Source organism: Triturus cristatus, chromosome 1_1 (genome assembly GCF_964204655.1).
Source record: "Triturus cristatus chromosome 1_1, aTriCri1.1, whole genome shotgun sequence".
Taxonomy (NCBI): Eukaryota; Metazoa; Chordata; class Amphibia; order Caudata; family Salamandridae; genus Triturus; species Triturus cristatus.
The window spans coordinates 522,271,663-522,293,046 of record NC_140579.1 but is presented as its reverse complement, the minus strand read 5'-3'; positions in this window follow the sequence as shown (position 1 = coordinate 522,293,046).

The window sequence follows — 21,384 nt, the reverse complement described above, 5'->3', positions numbered from 1 at the left end:
AAACTCTACAACACAACCCCATACACTACACAAATACCACTACACTACTTTAAACCATAAAACACTACCCCCAGCACAACCCGTTATACTACACAAACACCACTGTACTACCCAAAACCCTAAAACACTACCCCCTACACTATACAAACACTACTGCACTACGCTAAACCCTAAAACACTACCCCCAGCATGACCCCATACACTACACAAACACCACTGCACTACCCTAAACCAAAAAAAATGACACCCTACACTACACAAACACCACTGCACTACCCTAAACCCTAACACACTACCTCAGCATGACCACCTAGACTACATAAACACCATTGCACTACCCTAAACCCTAAAACACTACCCCCTATACTACAAAAACACGACGGCACTACACTAAACCCTTAAACACTACCCCCAGCACGACCCCCTACACTACCCAAACACCACTGGACTACACCAAACCCTAACCCTAAAACACTATCCCCAGCACTACCCCCTACACTACACAAACATCACTGCACTACCCTAAACCCTAAAACACTACCCTCAGCAGTACCCCCTAAACTACCCAAACACCACTGCACTACCCTAAACCTTAAAACACTACCCCCAGCATGACCCCCTATACTACACAAACATCACTGCACTACCCTAAACCCTAAAACACTACCCCCAGAATGACCCTCTACACTACACAAACACCACTGCACTACCCTAAACCATAAAACACAACCCCCAACACGACCCCCTAAACTACCCAAACACAACTGCACTACCCTAAACCCTAAAACTCTACCCCCAGCATGACCCCCTACACTACACAAACACCACTGCACTACCCTAAACCGTAAATATACCCCCATGACCCCTACAATACTCAAACACCACTGCACTACCCTAAACCCTAAGACACTACCCCAAGCACGACCCCCTACACTAAACAAACACCACTGTACTACCCTAAACACTAAAACACTTCCAGCGAGCACAACCGCCTACACTATCCAAACACCACTGCACTACCCTAAACCCTAAAACACTACCCCCAGCATGACCCTCTACACTAAACAAACACCACTGCACTACCCTAAACCCTAAAACACTACCCCTATATTACACAAACACCACTGTACAACCCTAAACCCTAAAACACTACCCACAGCACGACCCCCTACATTACACAAACACCACTGAACTACCTTAAACCCTTAAACAATACCCCCAGCTCGACCCGCTACACTACCCAAACATCACTGCACTACCCTAAACCGTAAAACACTACCCCCATGACGACCCCTACACTACACAAGCACCACTTCACTACCCTAAACACTAAAGCACTACCCCCAGCACAACCCCTTCACAACTCAAACACAACTGCACTACCCTAAACCTTAAAACAGTACCCCCAGCATGACCCCCACTTTACACAAACACCACTGCACAACCCTAAACCCTAAAACACTACCCCAAGCATGACACCCTACAGTACATAATCAACACTGTACTATCCTAAACCCTAAAACACTACCCCCAGCACTACCCCCTTCACTACCCAAACATAACTGCACTACCCTAAACCCTAAAACACTACCACTAGCACGACTCCCTACACCACCCAAACACCACTGCTCTACCCTAAACCCTAAATCTACCCACAGACCAACCCCCTACAGTACACAAACATCACTGCACTACCCTAAACCCTAAAACACTACCCCCAGCATGACACCTTACATTACACAAACACCACTGCACTACCCTAAACCAAAAAACACTACCCTCAGTACGACTCCCTACACTACTAAACACCACTGCACTACCCCAAACTCTAAAACACAACCCCACACACTACACAAATACCACTACACTACATGAAACCATCAAACACTACCCCCAGCACGACCTGCTATACTACACAAACACCACTGTACTACCCATAACCCTAAAACACTACCCCCTACACTATACAAACACCACTGCACTACCCTAAACACTAACACACTACCTCAGCATGACCACCTAGACTACTCAAACACCGATGCACTACCCTAAACCCTAAAACACTACCCCCAGCACGACCCTCTTCACTACCCAAACACAACTGCATAACCCTGAAACTTAAAACACTACCCCCAGCAATGACCCCATACACTACACAAACTATACTGCACTACCCTAAACCCTAAAACAATACACCAAGCATGACCCCTACACTACACAAACACCACTGTACTACCCTAAACCCTTAAACACTACCCCCAACATGACCACCTTCACTACTTAAACACAACTGACCTACCCTAAACCAAAAAACACTACCCTCAGCATGACCCCCTACACTACTAAACACCACTGCACTACCCTAAACTCTAAAACACAACACCATACACTACACAAATACCACTACACTACATGAAAACGTAAAACACTACCCCCAGCACGACCTGCTATACTACATAAACACCACTGCACTACCCTAAACCAAAGAGCATGACCCCCTACAGTACACAAACACCACTGCACTACCATAAACCCAAACACACTACCTCAGCATGACCACCTAGACTACCCAAACACCACTGCACTACCCTAAACCCTAAAACACTACCCTCTACAATACACAAACACCACTACACTACCCTCAATCCTAAAGCACTACCCCCAGCACGACTCCCTACACTACACAAGCACCACTGCACTACGCTAAGCCTCAAAACACTACCCCCTTCACTGCGCAAACACTAGTGCACTACCCTAAACCCTAAAACACTACCCCCAGCACGACACCCTACACTACCCAAATATAAATGCACTACCCTAAACCCTAAAACACTACCCCCAACACGACCCTTTCAATATACAGATACCACTGCACTGCCTTAAACCCTAAAACACTACACCTGCACGACCCCCCCACACTACACAAACACCACTGTACTACCCTAAACCCTAAATCTACCCCCAGCACGACCCCCTTCAATACTGAAACACAACTGCACTACCCTAAACCGAAAAACACTACCCCCAGCACGACCCCCAACACTAATAAACACCACTGCACTACCCTAAACCCTAAAACACGACCCCCTACACTACACAAAAACCACTGCACTACCCTAAACCCTAAAACACTAACGCAGCATGACCCCTTCAGTACACAAACACCACTGCACTACCCTAAACCCTAAAACACTATCCCAGCACTTCACCCTACACTACACAATCACCTGCACTACCCTAAACCCTCAAACACTACCCCCAGCACGACCCCCTACACTTCCCAAACACCACTGCACTACCCTAAACCCTAAAACACTACCCCCAGCATGACCCCCTACACTACACAAATACCACTGCACTACCCTAAACCCTAAAACATTACCCCCTACAATACACAAACACCACTACACTATCTTCAACCCCAAAACACTACCCCCAGCACTACTCTCTACACTACACAAGCACCACTGCTCTACCCTAAACCCCAAAACACTACCCCAGCATGACACCCTTCACTACCCAAACACTACTGCACTACCCTAAACCCTAAAACACTACCCCCAGCACGACACCCTACACTTCCCAAATATAACTGCACTACCCTAAACCCTAAAACACTACCCCCAGTATGACCCCTTCAATATACAGACACCACTGCACTGCCTTAAACCCTAAAACACTACCCCCTGCACGACCCCCTACACTACACAAACACCACTGTACTACCCTAAACCCTAAATCTACCCCCAGCACGACCCCCTTCACTACTCAAACACAACAGCACTACCCTAAACTGAAAAACATTACCCCCTTCACGACCCCCTACACTACTAAACACCACTGCACCACCCTAAACCCTAAAACAGGACCCCCTACTCTACAGATATACCACTTGTTAGAAATGGGATCTCTGGTTGGCTAAGGCTTGCGCCAAAGCCAGGCAGAGACCACCACTCTAAGTCAGTGCTGGGGAATTACACGCCAAAGATAACCCCTGTTCACCGCCTTGGTAGCTTGGCACGAGCAGTCAGGCTTATCCCGGAGGCAATGTGTAAAGCGTTTGCCCGCGCACACAGCAACAACACCCTAAGCCCACCACAAAAGAAACTCCGCACAAGGTTATATATAAAAATAGCCTTTGTATTATAATAAACACATTAGATGATAATCACATAATTTACACTGTGCCAACTGGCACTGGGTAGAAATTTACAGGGGACTATTTACACCAGACAGGGCCACATGGACCACTGTCAGAATTAGCACAAATCACCAATTGTAAATGTAGAACATATACCAACTGTCTCACAAGTCTAACGCATTAGACCCTACCTCCTAAGTATAATTACACTAGGGGCGTACATCACACAGGGAAGTATAATCTCCCTAACATAAACCTAAACAGGTAAAGCAACCTCCTATGCAGAAATCATATCTAGAGGTATAAAACACAGGGTGCGCAAAACATACTACACACGGTACATTTCCTAACACCCAACACATTAAACAACCTCCTAAGCTGAAATCATATCTAGAGGTATAAAACACAGGGTGCGCAAAACATACTACACACGGTACATTCCTAACACCCAACGCATTAAACAACCTCCTATGCAGAATTCATATTTAGAAATAGAAATAAGCATAAAGGCAATGCACATTGCGCAAACGTACACATGTAGAAATAACCATGTACCCTAGGTGAGGGCACAACACAGAAAAACTGTCCCCAGGCCAACTTGGCCTCTCAGGGGCTCAAATGCCCTTTGTCCAAAATGTCAGGGCTGGGCTGCCAAAGCAGCGTAAGCAACAGCGCACAGGGGCACAACCTAAACATTGCAGCTGCCCACTAAGTGCTGGGCAGCTGTGAGGAATGGGGCCTGGGCACCTCGATGCCCTCACGTTGGAGCACACAGGCTCTGAAACCAATATGCCCCCAAGAACGCTGGCACTGGCTATGCCACTGAAGAAATGCCCCCAGGAGTCCCACTCTGGGACTTTCGCTCAAAGAAGAAAAATGCCCCCGTGATGCAGTTGCCCGCAACAGCGGCGCAACTGTGAGGAGATTTGGGGCTGGTACTGCGGTGCTTTCTGAACTCCCATGTTGGAGTGGCCCGCTACGGTGGTGCCACTGAGAAGCAAACCGGCACAATCACCACACACGTAAAGTCCCACTCACCTGGGACTCCTGCGTTGTCTCCGCTCTCCTGGTCTCCCGCGCTGCTTCCTCCCGCGGGCCTCAGAGTTTCAGGGCCTTTGCTGAACTCTGCTCATTTCACCGGGCATACGCAGGACTCCGGTAACACTGGGGAGGCTTCTCGGCAGCAGGACACCATGCTGGGCTCCTCTCCGCTCACGGGGGCCCGCCTTGATTCGCCGATCGCCTGACTTCACCCGGGCCCCCTCCTGGGACCCAGGACTTGGAGGTGGAGTCCACGAGGCCCCAGACGGCCTGCTTCTCCCTTCCTTCGCCGGCCCTGCGCTGACTTCTTGCAGCCACTCCTCCTTTGTGCACCGGAGTGCGGGGTGGGCTGCCGTCGGCTTCCGGCTGTTCCTCCAGACACAGGAGCACTGGGTAGGCTCCCGTCCGCTTCCTGTTTCTTGGAGCGCCCCGCCCACAGCAGGGCCGCTCTGTGGACTTCCGGGTAGCGGTGAAGTCCTCTCTCTGCAGGGTCATGCGGGGTGGGCACCCGCTTCCACAAAAGCATACACGCGGGGTGGGCACCCGCTGAAATTATAATAAAGCGGCAGGAGGTGGGATGGGCACCCGCGAGAACGAGCACAACGGCGGGGTGGGCACCCGCCGAAATTACGATAAAGTGGCAGGAGGCGGGGTGGGCACCCGCAAGGACAAGAATAAAGATAAGCGGGGTGGGCATCCGCTTCCAAGGTACCGATGCGGGGTGGGCTCCCGCTCGGTTTTCTTAGCGCCGAGATGCAGGGTGGGCACCTGCTCGATAATTAGCAATTGTGGGGGGAATCCCACACGGTGCAGCTTCGTGCTGCAGGCACCCACCGTCCTCCACAGCGCTTCCTTGGACTGCAACAAATAAAGCGTTTCTCCCAAAATAAGGCAAGTAAAGCGCTCTTCCAGGCGCTAGGTTCGGGGGCACTAGGCTGGGCTCAGGCAGGCCAGCACACAGGGCCCTCCAGCAGGGAGGCAGTCCCTTGTGGCGGTTCCTGCTGGAGCCCAGCAGCAGCAGCCCCCCCAGCGTCAGGACAAGCACAGCAGAACACTTTACATGGGGTTCCAGCCCCTTTTTATAAACACATTTCCTTTGTCTCAGGCTGCAGGGTTAAGGAAAAACCAGATGCAACTGGTTTTGGAGGACTCTGTTGTGCTCAGCCCCTCTCCCCATTCACTGGACAGGCTAGGGACATCAGTCGCACCACAGGGGGCGGAGCCAGCATTGTGTAGGGAAGGCCCAGCCCTATTCAGGTCCCAGGTGCTCTCCTCCCAACCATCTGGATGTAAATCTCCCTATTCACTACTGGTGCAGACCCATCCTGACTCCTGGAGCCAGGCACACCAGCCAATCACAAGCCAGACAGTCACTTCACAGTTATTACAGAGACATGCCAGCTTCTAGAAGTGGTTCTTCTACATTAGACACAGTAACGCTGCACACATCATCGCTCAGCATTCAATCTCACGAGTTTGCACATTAAAAACTCGACCCTGCACTCCCCACGCATCAGGAACTACCATGGACACACACATTCCCCATGCATTCCTATGGGAGGGCAGGTCACTCTCACTCAATGTAACACAGAGCGCACGCACTTTACACGGGGACACCGTGTTAAAGTGCCTAGGGGTCTAAAACCACTAACACTCCATAGGGAAAAAGCTAGGATAATTGCAAAAAGGTTAGGGGTGAACCTGCCAGAAGGGCCAAGTCCAACACAACCCCCTTCCAGCCAAAACGCAGGGGAGACCAATCACCACCATGATGGGCTTTCCTGCTTTGGGCGATAGAACATGGACGCGGGCCCGCAACGGCAGGGACACACTCCGGTTCTACGCCACTCTGAACCCACGTGGTTCCCTCTGTAAAAGCTCTGCGGACCAACTGGGCTACCCCACTGGTACTCCTCAGCTGTCCACGGCCAGGACCAGGACTTAGGCCATCCAAATGCCACTGGTCCTTGCCTATCCACAGAGTAGAGGTTAGTAACACCTGGCACATAGTAACCATGCTCCACTCTACCCCTCATCATGGCAGTTCTAAACTGCCACTGATCCTCCAGCCTAGGGTCTGTACCCTCAAGCTGACCAACAGTCCCGGACGAGGCTCTCCTCCCCCTACCTCTTCTTCTAGGGTTCCGTCCTTTCTTCCTCTGAGAGGCACCCAAATAACACAACTCTCCCACCAGTTCAGGACCTCTTTCTAAGAACTGGTCTCCCAACCTAGGGTTTAACCCCTCAGGTTGCATCGGGGTCAGGGGCGAGGACTCCCTCCCTCTGCACCCCCTTCCAGAGTCCGGCACCCTCCCAACTGGAGTGGTGCACCTAGCAGCTACAACGGTCAGGACACTGCTTACAGTCGTCCTTCCCTCCAGGTCAGACTGATCCTGAACCTGGCCTCCCAACCATTGGTCTAAACCCTTTGGCTGAGTACTTGCCTGGCACTCCAGGACTTCTGGGGACTTACACACCATCCCCCCCGAGGGTAACATATGCCTCATATGTTGCGTGACAGTCTGCCTGGCGCAGATCTCCCGTCCCCAGTCCACCTGATAGTGCATGAAGATCCCCCAGGACAGATGTGTGGTCAACATGGTCCCCTCTAGAAGACTCAACAACTCCCGGCTGGTCCCTGACCCACTGGCTCCTCCACTGGGGAACACAGCCCCATGCCACCCCTCTCGCTGGACTTCTGTACCCTCCCTACTGGAGTGGCACTGCCAGACACCAGTACCACTGGAGCTCTACTTACAGATGCTCCAGGTTCTCCATACACTAGGTGATCCTCCTCAAATGGACTAACAGGACAGCCTAGGCCCCCAACCTGGTGTTCCCTGAAGAAACCATCCAGGCTCTGAGACTGGGTTTCGGGCATCTGGGGACTCGAAGTCACACACTCACTCCTACTCCACTGAGATAGATCGTGAGCCCCTACACCCCTCTCACTACTCTGGGACCTAGCTGGGCTACTCTGAACCTCTTCCCCAATACTGGACGGGAAGATACCTGAGCCACTACTGTTGGAAGTACTCTCCCATGCCTCATCAGAACCTTGGGCCCTTTCCCAACGGTCTGCTTTTTCTGCAAGCTCCCAAGGATAACAGGCCTCCAACCCCAACAGGTGTTGGCGCAACTCCGGCCCACAACCACTTCTGAGCATTTGCTCTTTGAGAATCATATTGAGCAGTTCACCAAAGTCATATTCCGGGTCAAGCTTTACCCAATTGTCCAGTGCATCATTACATTCCTCCACAAACTCCTCCCAAGACTGGTGAGACAGTTTCCTACTGCGCCTGAATTTCAACCTATCCTCCTCTTCTTGGGAAATAGGTACCATACTCTGGGAACTGGGAATGGGACTCTCTGCACTGGACTCTATATTGCTGCCACCACTGGATCCCACCCTTACTGGTGATTCCAGAAAACCACAACTGCACTTAGGGGCTATTCTACCCTTGTGAGCTAATTTCTCCCTGGCAAAGGCCCTCTCAGCCTCCGCCATCCTCTTCTGCGCTAAGACCCTCTCGTCTCAAACTGTTTCTCCTCCACATTCAGCTGCGCTATCTCCTTGGCATGCTCTAACCTGAGCTTCTCCAAAGCCAGCTGATGCTCCCTTTCTTCCCTCCTATCTACCCATTACTCCGGGGATAGGAAAAGGGATGGGGCACGGCCCCTGACACAGGACCCAGCACGGGACTCCCTATCTATGGGGTCTTCACTATCTACAGGCGTCCCTGTCCTGTCACTTTCTTCTTCCTCTTCCGACTCCTCAGAGCTCCCCTCAGACCCACCACCCTCTTGGCGTGTGGCCCGGGCCCTCTCCTCCTCACTGCGCTCACGTTCCCATTCATCTTTTTGCCATTGGATCAGGTTTTCCCTAAGTTTTGACTGGGAGTCTGACACACTCACTGCTATGTCTCTCTCCTCACAAAACTCAACCAACTCCCCCATACTGTATCTAAACAGACCACAGAAATTAAAAGCAGACTCCATTTTGGCAGGACGCTCAGAGACACGTGCAACACAAGGGACCTAGGTGTCTGAGCTGAAGCAAGAGTACACAATTCAAAAATGACACTATTTAGGAGAATAATTTAAAATAGGACTCAGAACAATAATCCCCAACCACGTGATTATCTAAAATGCAGAGTTTTGTAGTGCAGCCAGTCGTCAATGTGGTACTGCGCAAACGCAAGTCCTAATCCCACCGCTGATCACCAATGTTAGAAATGGGATCTCTGGTTGGCTAAGGCTTGCGCCAAAGCCAGGCAGAGACCACCACTCTAAGTCAGGGCTGGGGAATTACACGCCAAAGATAACCCCTGCTCACCCCCTTGGTAGCTTGGCACGAGCAGTCAGGCTTATCCCGGAGGCAATGTGGAAAGCGATTGCTCGCGCACACAGCAACAACACCCTAGGCCCACCACAAAAGAAACTCCACACAAGGTTATATATAAAAATAACCTTTGTATTATAATAAACACATTAGATGATAATCACATAATTTACACTGTGCCAACTGGCACTGGGCAGAATTTTACAGGGGACTATTTACACAAGACAGGGCCACATGGACCATTGTCAGAATTAGCACAAATCACCAATTGTAAATGTAGAACATATACCAACTGTCTCACAAGTCTAACGCATTAGACCCTACCTCCTAAGTATAATTACACACAGGGCGTACATCACACAGGGAAGTATAATCTCCCTAACATAAACCTAAACAGGTAAAACAACCTCCTTTGCAGAAATCATATCTAGAGGTATAAAACACAGGGTGCGCAAAACATACTACACACGGTACATTTCCTAACACCCAACGCATTAAACAACCTCCTATGCCGAAATCATATCTAGAGGTATAAAACACAGGGTGCGCAAAACATACTACACACGGTACATTCCTAACACCCAACGCATTAAACAACCTCCTATGCAGAATTCATATTTAGAAATAGAAATAAGCATAAAGGCAATGCACATTGCGCAAACGTACACATGTAGAAATAACCATGTACCCTAGGTGAGGGCACAACACAGAAAAACTGTCCCCAGGCCAACTTGGCCTCTCAGGGGCTCAAATGCCCTTTGTCCAAAATGTCAGGGCTGGGCTGCCAAAGCAGCGTAAGCAACAGCGCACAGGGGCACAACCTAAACATTGCAGCTGCCCACTAAGTGCTGGGCAGCTGTGAGGAATGGGGCCTGGGCACCTCGATGCCCTCACGTTGGAGCACACAGGCTCTGAAACCAATATGCCCCCAAGAACGCTGGCACTGGCTATGCCACTGAAGAAATGCCCCCAGGATTCCCACTCTGGGACTTTCGCTCAAAGAAGAAAAATGCCCCCGTGATGCAGTTGCCCGCAACGGCGGCGCAACTGTGAGGAGATTTGGGGCTGGTACTGCGGTGCTTTCTGAACCCCCACGTTGCAGTGGCCCGCTACGGCGGTGTCACTGAGAAGCAAACAGGCACAATCACCATACACGTGGAGTCCCACTCACCTGGGACTCCCGCGTTGTCTCCGCTCTCCTGGTCTCCCGCGCTGCTTCCTCCCGCGGGCCTCAGAGTTTCAGGGCCTTTGCTGAACTCTGCTCATTTCACCAGGCATACGCAGGACTCCGGTAACACTGGGGAGGCTTCTCGGCAGCAGGACACCATGCGGGGCTCCTCTCCGCTCACGGTGACCCGCCTTGATTCGCTGATCGCCTGACTTCACCCAGGCCCCTCTTGGGACCTGGGACTTGGAGGTAGAGTCCACGAGGCCCCAGACGGCCTGCTTCTCCCTTCCTTCGCCAGCCATGCGCTGACTTCTTCCAGCCACTCCTCCTTTGTGCACCGGAGCGCGGGGTGGGCTCCTGTTGGCTTCCGGCTGTTCCTTCAGACACAGAAGCGCGGGGTAGGCTCCCGTCCGCTTCCTGGTTCTTGGAGCGCCCCGCCTACAGAAGGGCTGCTTTGTGGACTTCCGGGTCGCGGCGAAGTCTTCTCTCTACAGAGTCATGCGGGGTGGGCACCCGCTTCCACAAAAGCATACACGCGGGGTGGGCACCCGCCGAAATTATAATAAAGCGGCAGGAGGCGGGGTGGGCACCCGCGAGAATGAGCACAACAGCGGGGTGGGCACCCGTCGAAATTACGATAAAGCGGCAGGAGGCGGGGTGGGCACCCACAAGGACAAGAATAAAGATAAGCGGGGTGGGCACCCGCTTCCAAGGTACCGATGCGGGGTGGGCTCCCCCTCGGTTTTCTTAGCGCTGAGATGCAGGGTGGGCACCTGCTCGATAATTTGCAATTGTGGGGGGAATCCCACACGGTGCAGCTTCGTGCTGGAGGCACCCACCGTCCTCCACAGCGCTTCCTTGGACTGCAACAAATAAAGTGTTTCTCCCAAAATAAGGCAAGTAAAGCGCTCTTCCAGGCGCTAGGTTCAGGGGGCATAAGGCTGGGCTCAGGCAGGCCAGCACACAGGGCCCTCCAGCAGGGAGGCAGTCCTTTGTGGCGGTTCCTTCTGGAGCCCAGCAGCAGCAGCCCCCCCAGCGTCAGGACAAGCACAGCAGAACACTTTACAAGGGGTCACAGCCCCTTTTTATATACAAATTTCCTTTGTCTCAGGCTGCAGGGTTAAGTAAAAACCAGATGCAACTGGTTTTGGAGCACTATGTTGTGCTTTGCCCCTCTCCCCATTCACTGGACAGGCTAGGGACATCAGTCGAACCACAGGTGGCGGAGCCAGCAATGTGTAGGGAAGGCCCAGCCCTATTCAGGTCCCAGGTACACTCCTCCCTCCCATATGGATGTAAATCTCCCTATTCAACACTGGGGCAGACCGATCCTGACTCCTGGAGCCAGGCACACCAGCCAATCACAGGCCAGACAGTCACTTCACAGTTATTACACAGACATGCCAGCTTCTAGAAGTGGCTCTTCTACATTAGACACAGTAACGCTGCACACATCATCGCTCAGCATTCAATCTCACGAGTTTGCACATTAAAAACTCGACCCTGCACTCCCCACGCATCAGGAACTACCATGGACACACACATTCCCCATGCATTCCTATGGGAGGGCAGGTCAGTCTCACTCAATGTAACACAGAGCGCACGCACTTTACACGGGGACACCGTCTTAAAGTGCCTAGGGGTCTAAAACCACTAACACTCCATTGGAAAAAGCTAGGATAATTGCAAAAAGTTTAGGGGTGAACCTGCCAGAAGGGCCAAGTCTAACACCACTGCACTACCCTAAACCCTAAAACACTACCGCAGCACGACCCCTTCACTACACAAACCCCACTACACAACACTAAACCCTAAAACACTACCGCAGCACGACCCCTTCACTACACAAACACCACTGCACTACCCTAAACCCTAAAACACTACCCCAGCACTACACCCTGCACTTCCCAAACACCACTGCACTACCATAAAACCTAAAACACTACACCCAGCACGACCCCCTACACTACACAAACACCACTGCACTACCCTAAACCCTCAAACACTACCACCAGCACGACGCCATGCACTACCCAAATACCACTGCACTACACTAAACCCTAAAACACTACCCCCTGCACTACACAAACACCACTGCACTACCCTCAACCCTAAAACACTACCCCCAGCACTATGCCCTACACTACACAAACACCACTGCACTACCCTAAACCCTAAAACACTATCCTCAGCTCTACCCTTATACTACACAAACACCACTGCACTACCCTAAACCCTAAAACACTACCCCCAGCATGATCCCCTACACTACACAAGCACCACTGAACAATCCTACTGCACTACCCTAAACCCTAACACACTACCCCCAGCAAGAACCCATACACTACAAAAACACCACTGCACTACCCGAAACCCCAAAACACTATCCCCAGCACGACCTACTACACAACACAAACACCACTGCGCTACCCTAAACCCTAAAATCATCCCCAGCACGACCCCCTACACTACCCAAACACCACTGCACTATCCTAAACCATAAATCTACCCCCAGCACGACCAATTACACTACCCGAAAACCACTGCGGTTCCCTTAACCCTAAGACACTTCCCCCAGCATGACCCATTACACTACCCAAACACCACTGCACTACCCTAAACCCTAAAACACTACCCCCAGAATGACCCCCTACACTACCCGAACACCACTCCACTACCCTATACCCTAAATCTGCCCCTGCCCAAACCCTTACACTACCCAAAACCCAATGCACTACCCTAAACCCTGAAACACTACCTGCATCATGACCCCCTACACTACACAAACACCACTGCACTGCCCTAAACCCTAAAACACTACCCCAGCACGACCCCCTACACTACCCAAACACCACTGCACTACATTTCCCTAAACCAGAAAACATTACCCCAGCACGACCCCCTATACTACTCAAACACCACAGCACTACCTTATATCCTAAAACACTGCCCCCAGCAACACACCCTACACTACACAAACACCACTGCACTACCCTAAACCCTAAAAAACTACCCACAGTACGACTCCCTATGCTACCCAAATACCATTGAACTACCCTACACCCTAAAACACTACCCCAGCACGAACCCCTACACTACACAAACACCACTACACTACCCTAAACCCTAAAACACTACCCCCAGCATGACCCCATACATGACACAAACACCACTGTACTACCCTAAAACTTTAAACACTACCCCCAGCATGACCCCCTTCACAACCCAAACACAACTGCACTACCCTAAACCCAAAATTGCGACCCTTTACACTACACAAATACCACTGCACTACCCTAAACCATAAAACACTTCCCCCAGCACGACCCCCTACACTACAAAAACACCACTCCACTGCACTGCACTACCCTAAACCCTAAAGCACTACCCCCTACAAAACACAAACACCGCTGCACTACCCTAAACCCTAAATCTACCACATGACCCCTTCACTACACAAACACCACTGCACTACCCTAAACCCTAAAACACTACCCCAGCACGACCCCCTACACTACACAAACACCACTGAACAACCCTAAACACTAAAACACTACCCCAGCACAATCCCCTTCACTTCCCAAACACTACTGCAATACCCTAAACCCAAAAACACTTCCCGCGAGCACGATCCCTTACACTACCCAAACACCACTGTACTACCTGAAACCAAAAAACACGACCCCCTACACTACACAAACACAACTGCACTACCCTAAACCCTAACACACTACCTCAGCATGACCACCTAGACTACACAAACACCACTGCACTGCCCTAAACCCTAAACCACTTCCCCCTATACTACACAAACACCACTGCATTACATTAAACCCTTAAACACTACCTCCAGCACGACCCCTACACTACCCAAACATCACTGCACTACCCTAAACTCTAAATCACTACACCCAGCACTACCCCATATACTACCCAAACACCACTGCACAACCCTAAACCGTAAAACACTACCCCCAGCACGACCCCCTAAACTACACAAGCACCACTGCACTACCCTAAACCCTAAAACACTACCCCCAGCACGACCCCCTTCACTACCCAAACACAACTGCACAACCCTAAAACTTAAAACACTACCCCCAGCAAAGACCCCATACACTACAGAAACACCACTGCACTACCCTAAACCATAAAACAAAACCCTAAACAAGACCCCCTTCACTACACAAACACCACTTTACTACCCTAAACCGTTAAACAATACCCCCAACAGGACCACCTTCACTACTTAAACACAACTAACCTACCCTAAACCAAAAAACTCTACCCTCAGCACGAACCCCTACACTACTAAACACAACTGCACTACCCGAAACTCTAAAACACAACCCCATACACTACACAAATACCACTACACTACACTAAACCCTAAAACACTACCCCAGCACGACCTGCTATACTACACAAACACCATGGCACTACCCATAACCCTAAAACACTACCCCCTACAATATACAAACACCACTGCACTACCTTAAACCCTAAAACACCACCCCCAGCCCGAACTCCTACACTACACAATCACCACTGCACTACCCTAAACTCTCAAACACTACCCCCAGCCCAGCCCCTTATAATACCCAAAAAACACTGCACTACCATAAACCCTAAAACACTACCCCCAGCACGACCCCTACACTTCCCAAACACCACTGCACTACCCTAAAGCCTAAAACACTACCCCCTGCAATACACAAAAACCATTACATTACCCTCAACCCTAAAGCACTCCCCCAGGCCGACCCCCTACATTACCCAAACACTACTACACTACCCTAAACCCTAAAACACTACCCCCAGCACAACACCCTACACTACCCAAATATAACTGCATTATCCTAAAACCTAAAACACTACCCCCAACACGACTCCTTTAATATACAGATACCACTGCACTGCCTTTAACCCTAAAACACTACCTCCAGCACGACCCCCTTCACTACCCAAACACAACTGCACAACCCTAAAACTTAAAACACTACCCCCAGCAATGACCCCACATACTACACAAACACCACTGCACTACCCTAAACCATAAAACAAAACCCCAAGCACAACCCCCTTCACTACACAAACACCACTGACCTACCCTAAACCCTTAAACACTTCCCCCAACATGACCCCCTTCACTACTTAAACACAACTGACCTACCCTAAACCAAAAAATACTACCCTCAGCACGACCCCCTACACTACTAAACACCACTGCACTACCCTAAACTCTAAAACACAACCCCATACACTACACAAATACCACTACACTACACTAAACCCTAAAACACTACCCCAGCACGACCCGCTATACTACACAAACACCACTGCACTACTCATAACCCTAAAACACTACCCCCTACAATATACAAACACCACTGCACAACCCTAAACCCTAAAACACTACCCCCAGCATGACCCCATACACTACACAAACACCCCTGCACTACCCTAAACCCTAAAACACTACCCCAACACTACCACCTACACTACCCAAATACCACTGCACTACCCTAAAGCCTAAATCTACCCCCAGCATGACTCCCTACACTACACAAACACCACTGCACTACCCTAAACCCTAAAACACTACCCCCAGCACGACCCCTTACACTACCCGAATACCACTGCGCTTCCCTTAACCCTAACACACTTCCCCCAGTATGACCCATTACACTACACAAACACCACTGCACTACCCTAAACCCTAAAACACTAACCCCAGGATGACCAACTACACTACCCGAACACCACTCCACTACCCTACACCTAAACACTTCCCCACCACGAACCCCTACACTACACAAAAACCACTGCACTACCCTAAACCCTAAAACACTACCCCAGCACGAACCCCTACACTTCACAAACACCACTGTACTACTCTAAACCCTAAAACACTACCCCCAGCATGGCCCCCTTTACAACCCAAACACAACTGCACTACACTAAACCCCAAAACACTACCCCAGCACAATCCCCTACACTAACCAAAACCCACTGCACTACCCTAAACCCTGAAACACTACCCGCATCATGACCCCCTACACTACACGAACACCACTGCACTGCCCTAAACACTAAAATACTACCCCCAGGAATACCCCCTTCACAACCCAAACACAACTGCACTACACTAAACCCAAAAACACTGCCCCCAGCATGACCCCCTATACTACCCAAACACCACTGCACTACCCTAAACCCTAAATCGCGACCCCCTACACTACACAAACAACACTGCACTACACTAAACCGTAAAACACTTAACCCAGCACGACCCCCTACACTACAAAAAAACCACAGCACTGCACAAACCTAAACCCTAAAACACTACCCCCTACACTACACAAACACCATTGCACTACCCTAAACCCTAAAACACTACCCACAGCATGACCCCCTACACTACACAAACACCATTGCACTACCCTAAACCCTAAAACACTACCCCCAGCACGACCCCCTTTACTACCCAAACACAACTGCACAACCCTAAAACTTAAAACACTACCCCCAGCAAAGACCCCATACACTACAGAAACACCACTGCACTACCTTAAACCATAAAACAAAACCCTAAACAAGATCCCCTTCACTACACCAACACCCCTTTACTACCCTAAACCCTTAAACACTACCCCAACAGGACCACCTTCACTACTTAAACACAACTAACCTACCCTAAACCAAAAAACACTACCCTCAGCACGAACCCCTACACTACTAAACACAACTGCACTACCCGAAACTCTAAAACACAACCCCATACACTACACAAATACCACTATACTACACTAAACCCTAAAACACTACCCCAGCACGACCTGCTATACTACACAAACACCATGGCACTACCCATAACCCTAAAACACTACCCCCTACAATATACAAACACCACTGCACTACCTTAAACCCTAAAACACCACCCCCAGCATGACTCCATACACTACACAAACACCACTGCACTACCCTAAACCCTAAAACACTACCCCCTGCCCGAACGCCTACACTACACAATCACCACTGCACTACCCTAAACTCTCAAACACAACCGCCAGCACAGCCCCTTATAATACCCAAAAACCACTGCACTACCCTAAACCCTAAAACACTACCCCCGGCACGACCCCTACACTTCCCAAACACCACTGCACTACCCTAAAGCCTAAAACACTACCCCCTGCAATACACAAAAACCATTACATTTCCCTCAACCCTAAAGCACTCCCCCAGGCCGACCCCCTACATTACACAAGCACCACTGCACTACCCTAAACCTCAAAACCCTACCCACAGCACGACCCCCTTCACTACCCAAACACTACTGCACTACCCTAAACCCTAAAACACTACCCCCAGCACAACACCCTACACTACCCAAATATAACTGAATTATCCTAAAACCTAAAACACTACCCCCAACACGACTCCTTTAATATACAGATACCACTGCACTGCCTTTAACCCTAAAACACTACCTCCAGCACGACCCCCTTCACTACCCAAACACAACTGCACAACCCTAAAACTTAAAACACTACCCCCAGCAATGACCCCACATACTACACAAACACCACTGCACTACCCTAAACCATAAAACAAAACCCCAAGCACAACCACCTTCACTACACAAACACCACTGACCTACCCTAAACCCTTAAACACTACCCCCAACATGACCCCCTTCACTACCTAAACACAACTGACCTACCCTAAACCAAAAAATACTACCCTCAGCACGACCCCCTACACTACTAAACACCACTGCACTACCCTAAACTCTAAAACACAACCCCATACACTACACAAATACCACTACACTACACTAAACCCTAAAACACTAACCCAGCACGACCAGCTATACTACACAAACACCACTGCACTACTCATAACCCTAAATCACTACCCCCTACAATATACAAACACCACTGCACAACCCTAAACCCTAAAACACTACCCCCAGCATGACCCCATACACTACACAAACACCACTGCACTACCCTAACCCCTAAAACACTACCCCAACACTACCACCTACACTACCCAAATACCACTGCACTACCCTAAAGCCTAAATCTACCCCCAGCACGACTCCCTACACTACACAAACACCACTGCACTACCCTAAACCCTAAAACACTACCCCCAGCACGACCCCTTACACTACCCGAATACAACTACGCTTCCATTAACCCTAACACACTTCCCCCAGCATGACCCATTACACTACACAAACACCACTGCACTACCCTAAACCCTAAAACACTAACCCCAGGATGACCAACTACACTACCCGAACACCACTCCACTACCCTACACCTAAACACTTCCCCAGCACGAACCCCTACACTACACAAAAACCACTGCACTACCCTAAACCCTAAAACACTACCCCAGCACGAACCCCTACACTTCACAAACACCACTGTACTACTCTAAACCCTAAAACACTACCCCCAGCATGACCCCCTTTACAACCCAAACACAACTGCACTACACTAAACCCAAAAACACTACCCCAGCACAATCCCCTACACTAACCAAAACCCACTGCACTACCCTAAACCCTGAAACACTACCCGCATCATGACCCCCTACACTACACGAACACCACTGCACTGCCCTAAACACTAAAATACTACCCCCAGGAATACCCCCTACACTACCCAAACACCACTGCACTGCATTTCCCTAAACCTGAAAACACTACCCCAGCACGGTTCCTTACACTACTCAAACACCACTGCACTACCCTACACCCTAAAACACTTCCCCAGCATGAACCCCTACACTACACAAACACCACTGCACTACCCTAAACCCTAAAACACTATCCCCAGCACGACCCTGTACACTTCACAAACACCACTGTACTACGCTAAACCCTAAAACACTAGCCCCAGCATGACCCCCTTCACAACCCAAACACAACTGCACTACACTGAACCCAAAAACACTGCCCCCAGCATGACCCCCTATACTACCCAAACACCACTGCACTACCCTAAACCCTAAATCGCGACCCCCTACACTACACAAAAAACACTGCACTACACTAAACCGTAAAACACTTACCCCAGCACGTCCCCCTACAGTACAAAAACACCACAGCACTGCACAAACCTAAACCCTAAAACACTACCCCCTACACTACACAAACACCATTGCACTACCCTAAACCCTAAAACACTACCGACAGCATGACCCCCTACACTACACAAACACCATTGCACTACCCTAAACCCTAAAACACTACCCACAGCATGACCCCCTACAGTACACAAACACCACTGCACTACCCTAAACCCTAAAACACTACACCAAGCACAACACCCTACACTACACAAACACCACTGTACTACCCTAAACACTAAAACACTACACCCTGAATGACCCCTTCACTACCCAAACACAACTGCACTACCCTAAAACCCAAAACACTTCCCGCGAGCACGACACCCTACACAGCCCAAACACCACTACACAACCCTAATCCTTAAATCACGACCCCCTACACTACACAAACACCACTGCACTACCCTAAACCCTAAAGCACTACCCCAGCATAACCCCTACACTGCACAAACACCACTGCACTACCCTAAACCCTAAAACACTACCCACTATACTACACAAACACCACTGCACTACCCTAAACCCTAAAACACTACCCCCAGCACGACCCCCTACACTACACAAACACCACTGAACTACCTTAAACCCTAGCACAACCCCTACACTACCCAAACATCACTGCACTATCCTAAACTCTAAAACACTACCCCCAGCACTACCCTCTACACTACCCATACACAATTACCCCCTACACTACACAAACACCATTGCACTACTCTAAACCCTAAAACACTACCCACTATACTACACAAACACCACTGCACTACCCTAAACCCTGAAGCACTACCCCAGCATAACCCCTACACTACACAAACACCACTGCACTACCCTAAACCCTAAAACACTACCCACTATACTACACAAACACTACTGCACTACCCTAAACCCTAAAACACTACCCCCAGCACGACCCCTTACACTACACAAACCCCACTGAACTACCTTAAACCCTAGCACAACCCTCTACACTACCCAAACACCACTGCACTACCCAACACTGTAAAACACTACCCCCGGCACGACCCCCTTCACTACCCATACACAACTGCACAACCCTAAAACTTAAAAGACTACCCCCAACAATGACCCCATACACTACACTATCACCACTATACTACCCTAACCCCTTAAACACTACCCCCAGCATGACCCCCTTCACTACTGAAACACAACTGACCTACCCTAAACCAAAAAACACTACCCTCAGCACGACCACCTACACTACTAAACACCACTGCACTACCCTAAACTCTACAACACTACCCACAGCACTACCCTCTACACTACCCAAACACCACAGCACTACCCAACACTGTAAAACACTACCCCCAGCATGATCCCCTACATTACACAAGCACCACTGCACTACCCTAAGCCCTAAAACACTACCCCCGGCACGACCCCCTTCACTACCCATACACAACTGCACAACCCTAAAACTTAAAACACTACCCCCAACAATGACCCCATACACTACACAATCACCACTGTACTACCCTAACCCCTTAAACACTACCCTCAGCATGACCCCTTCACTACTTA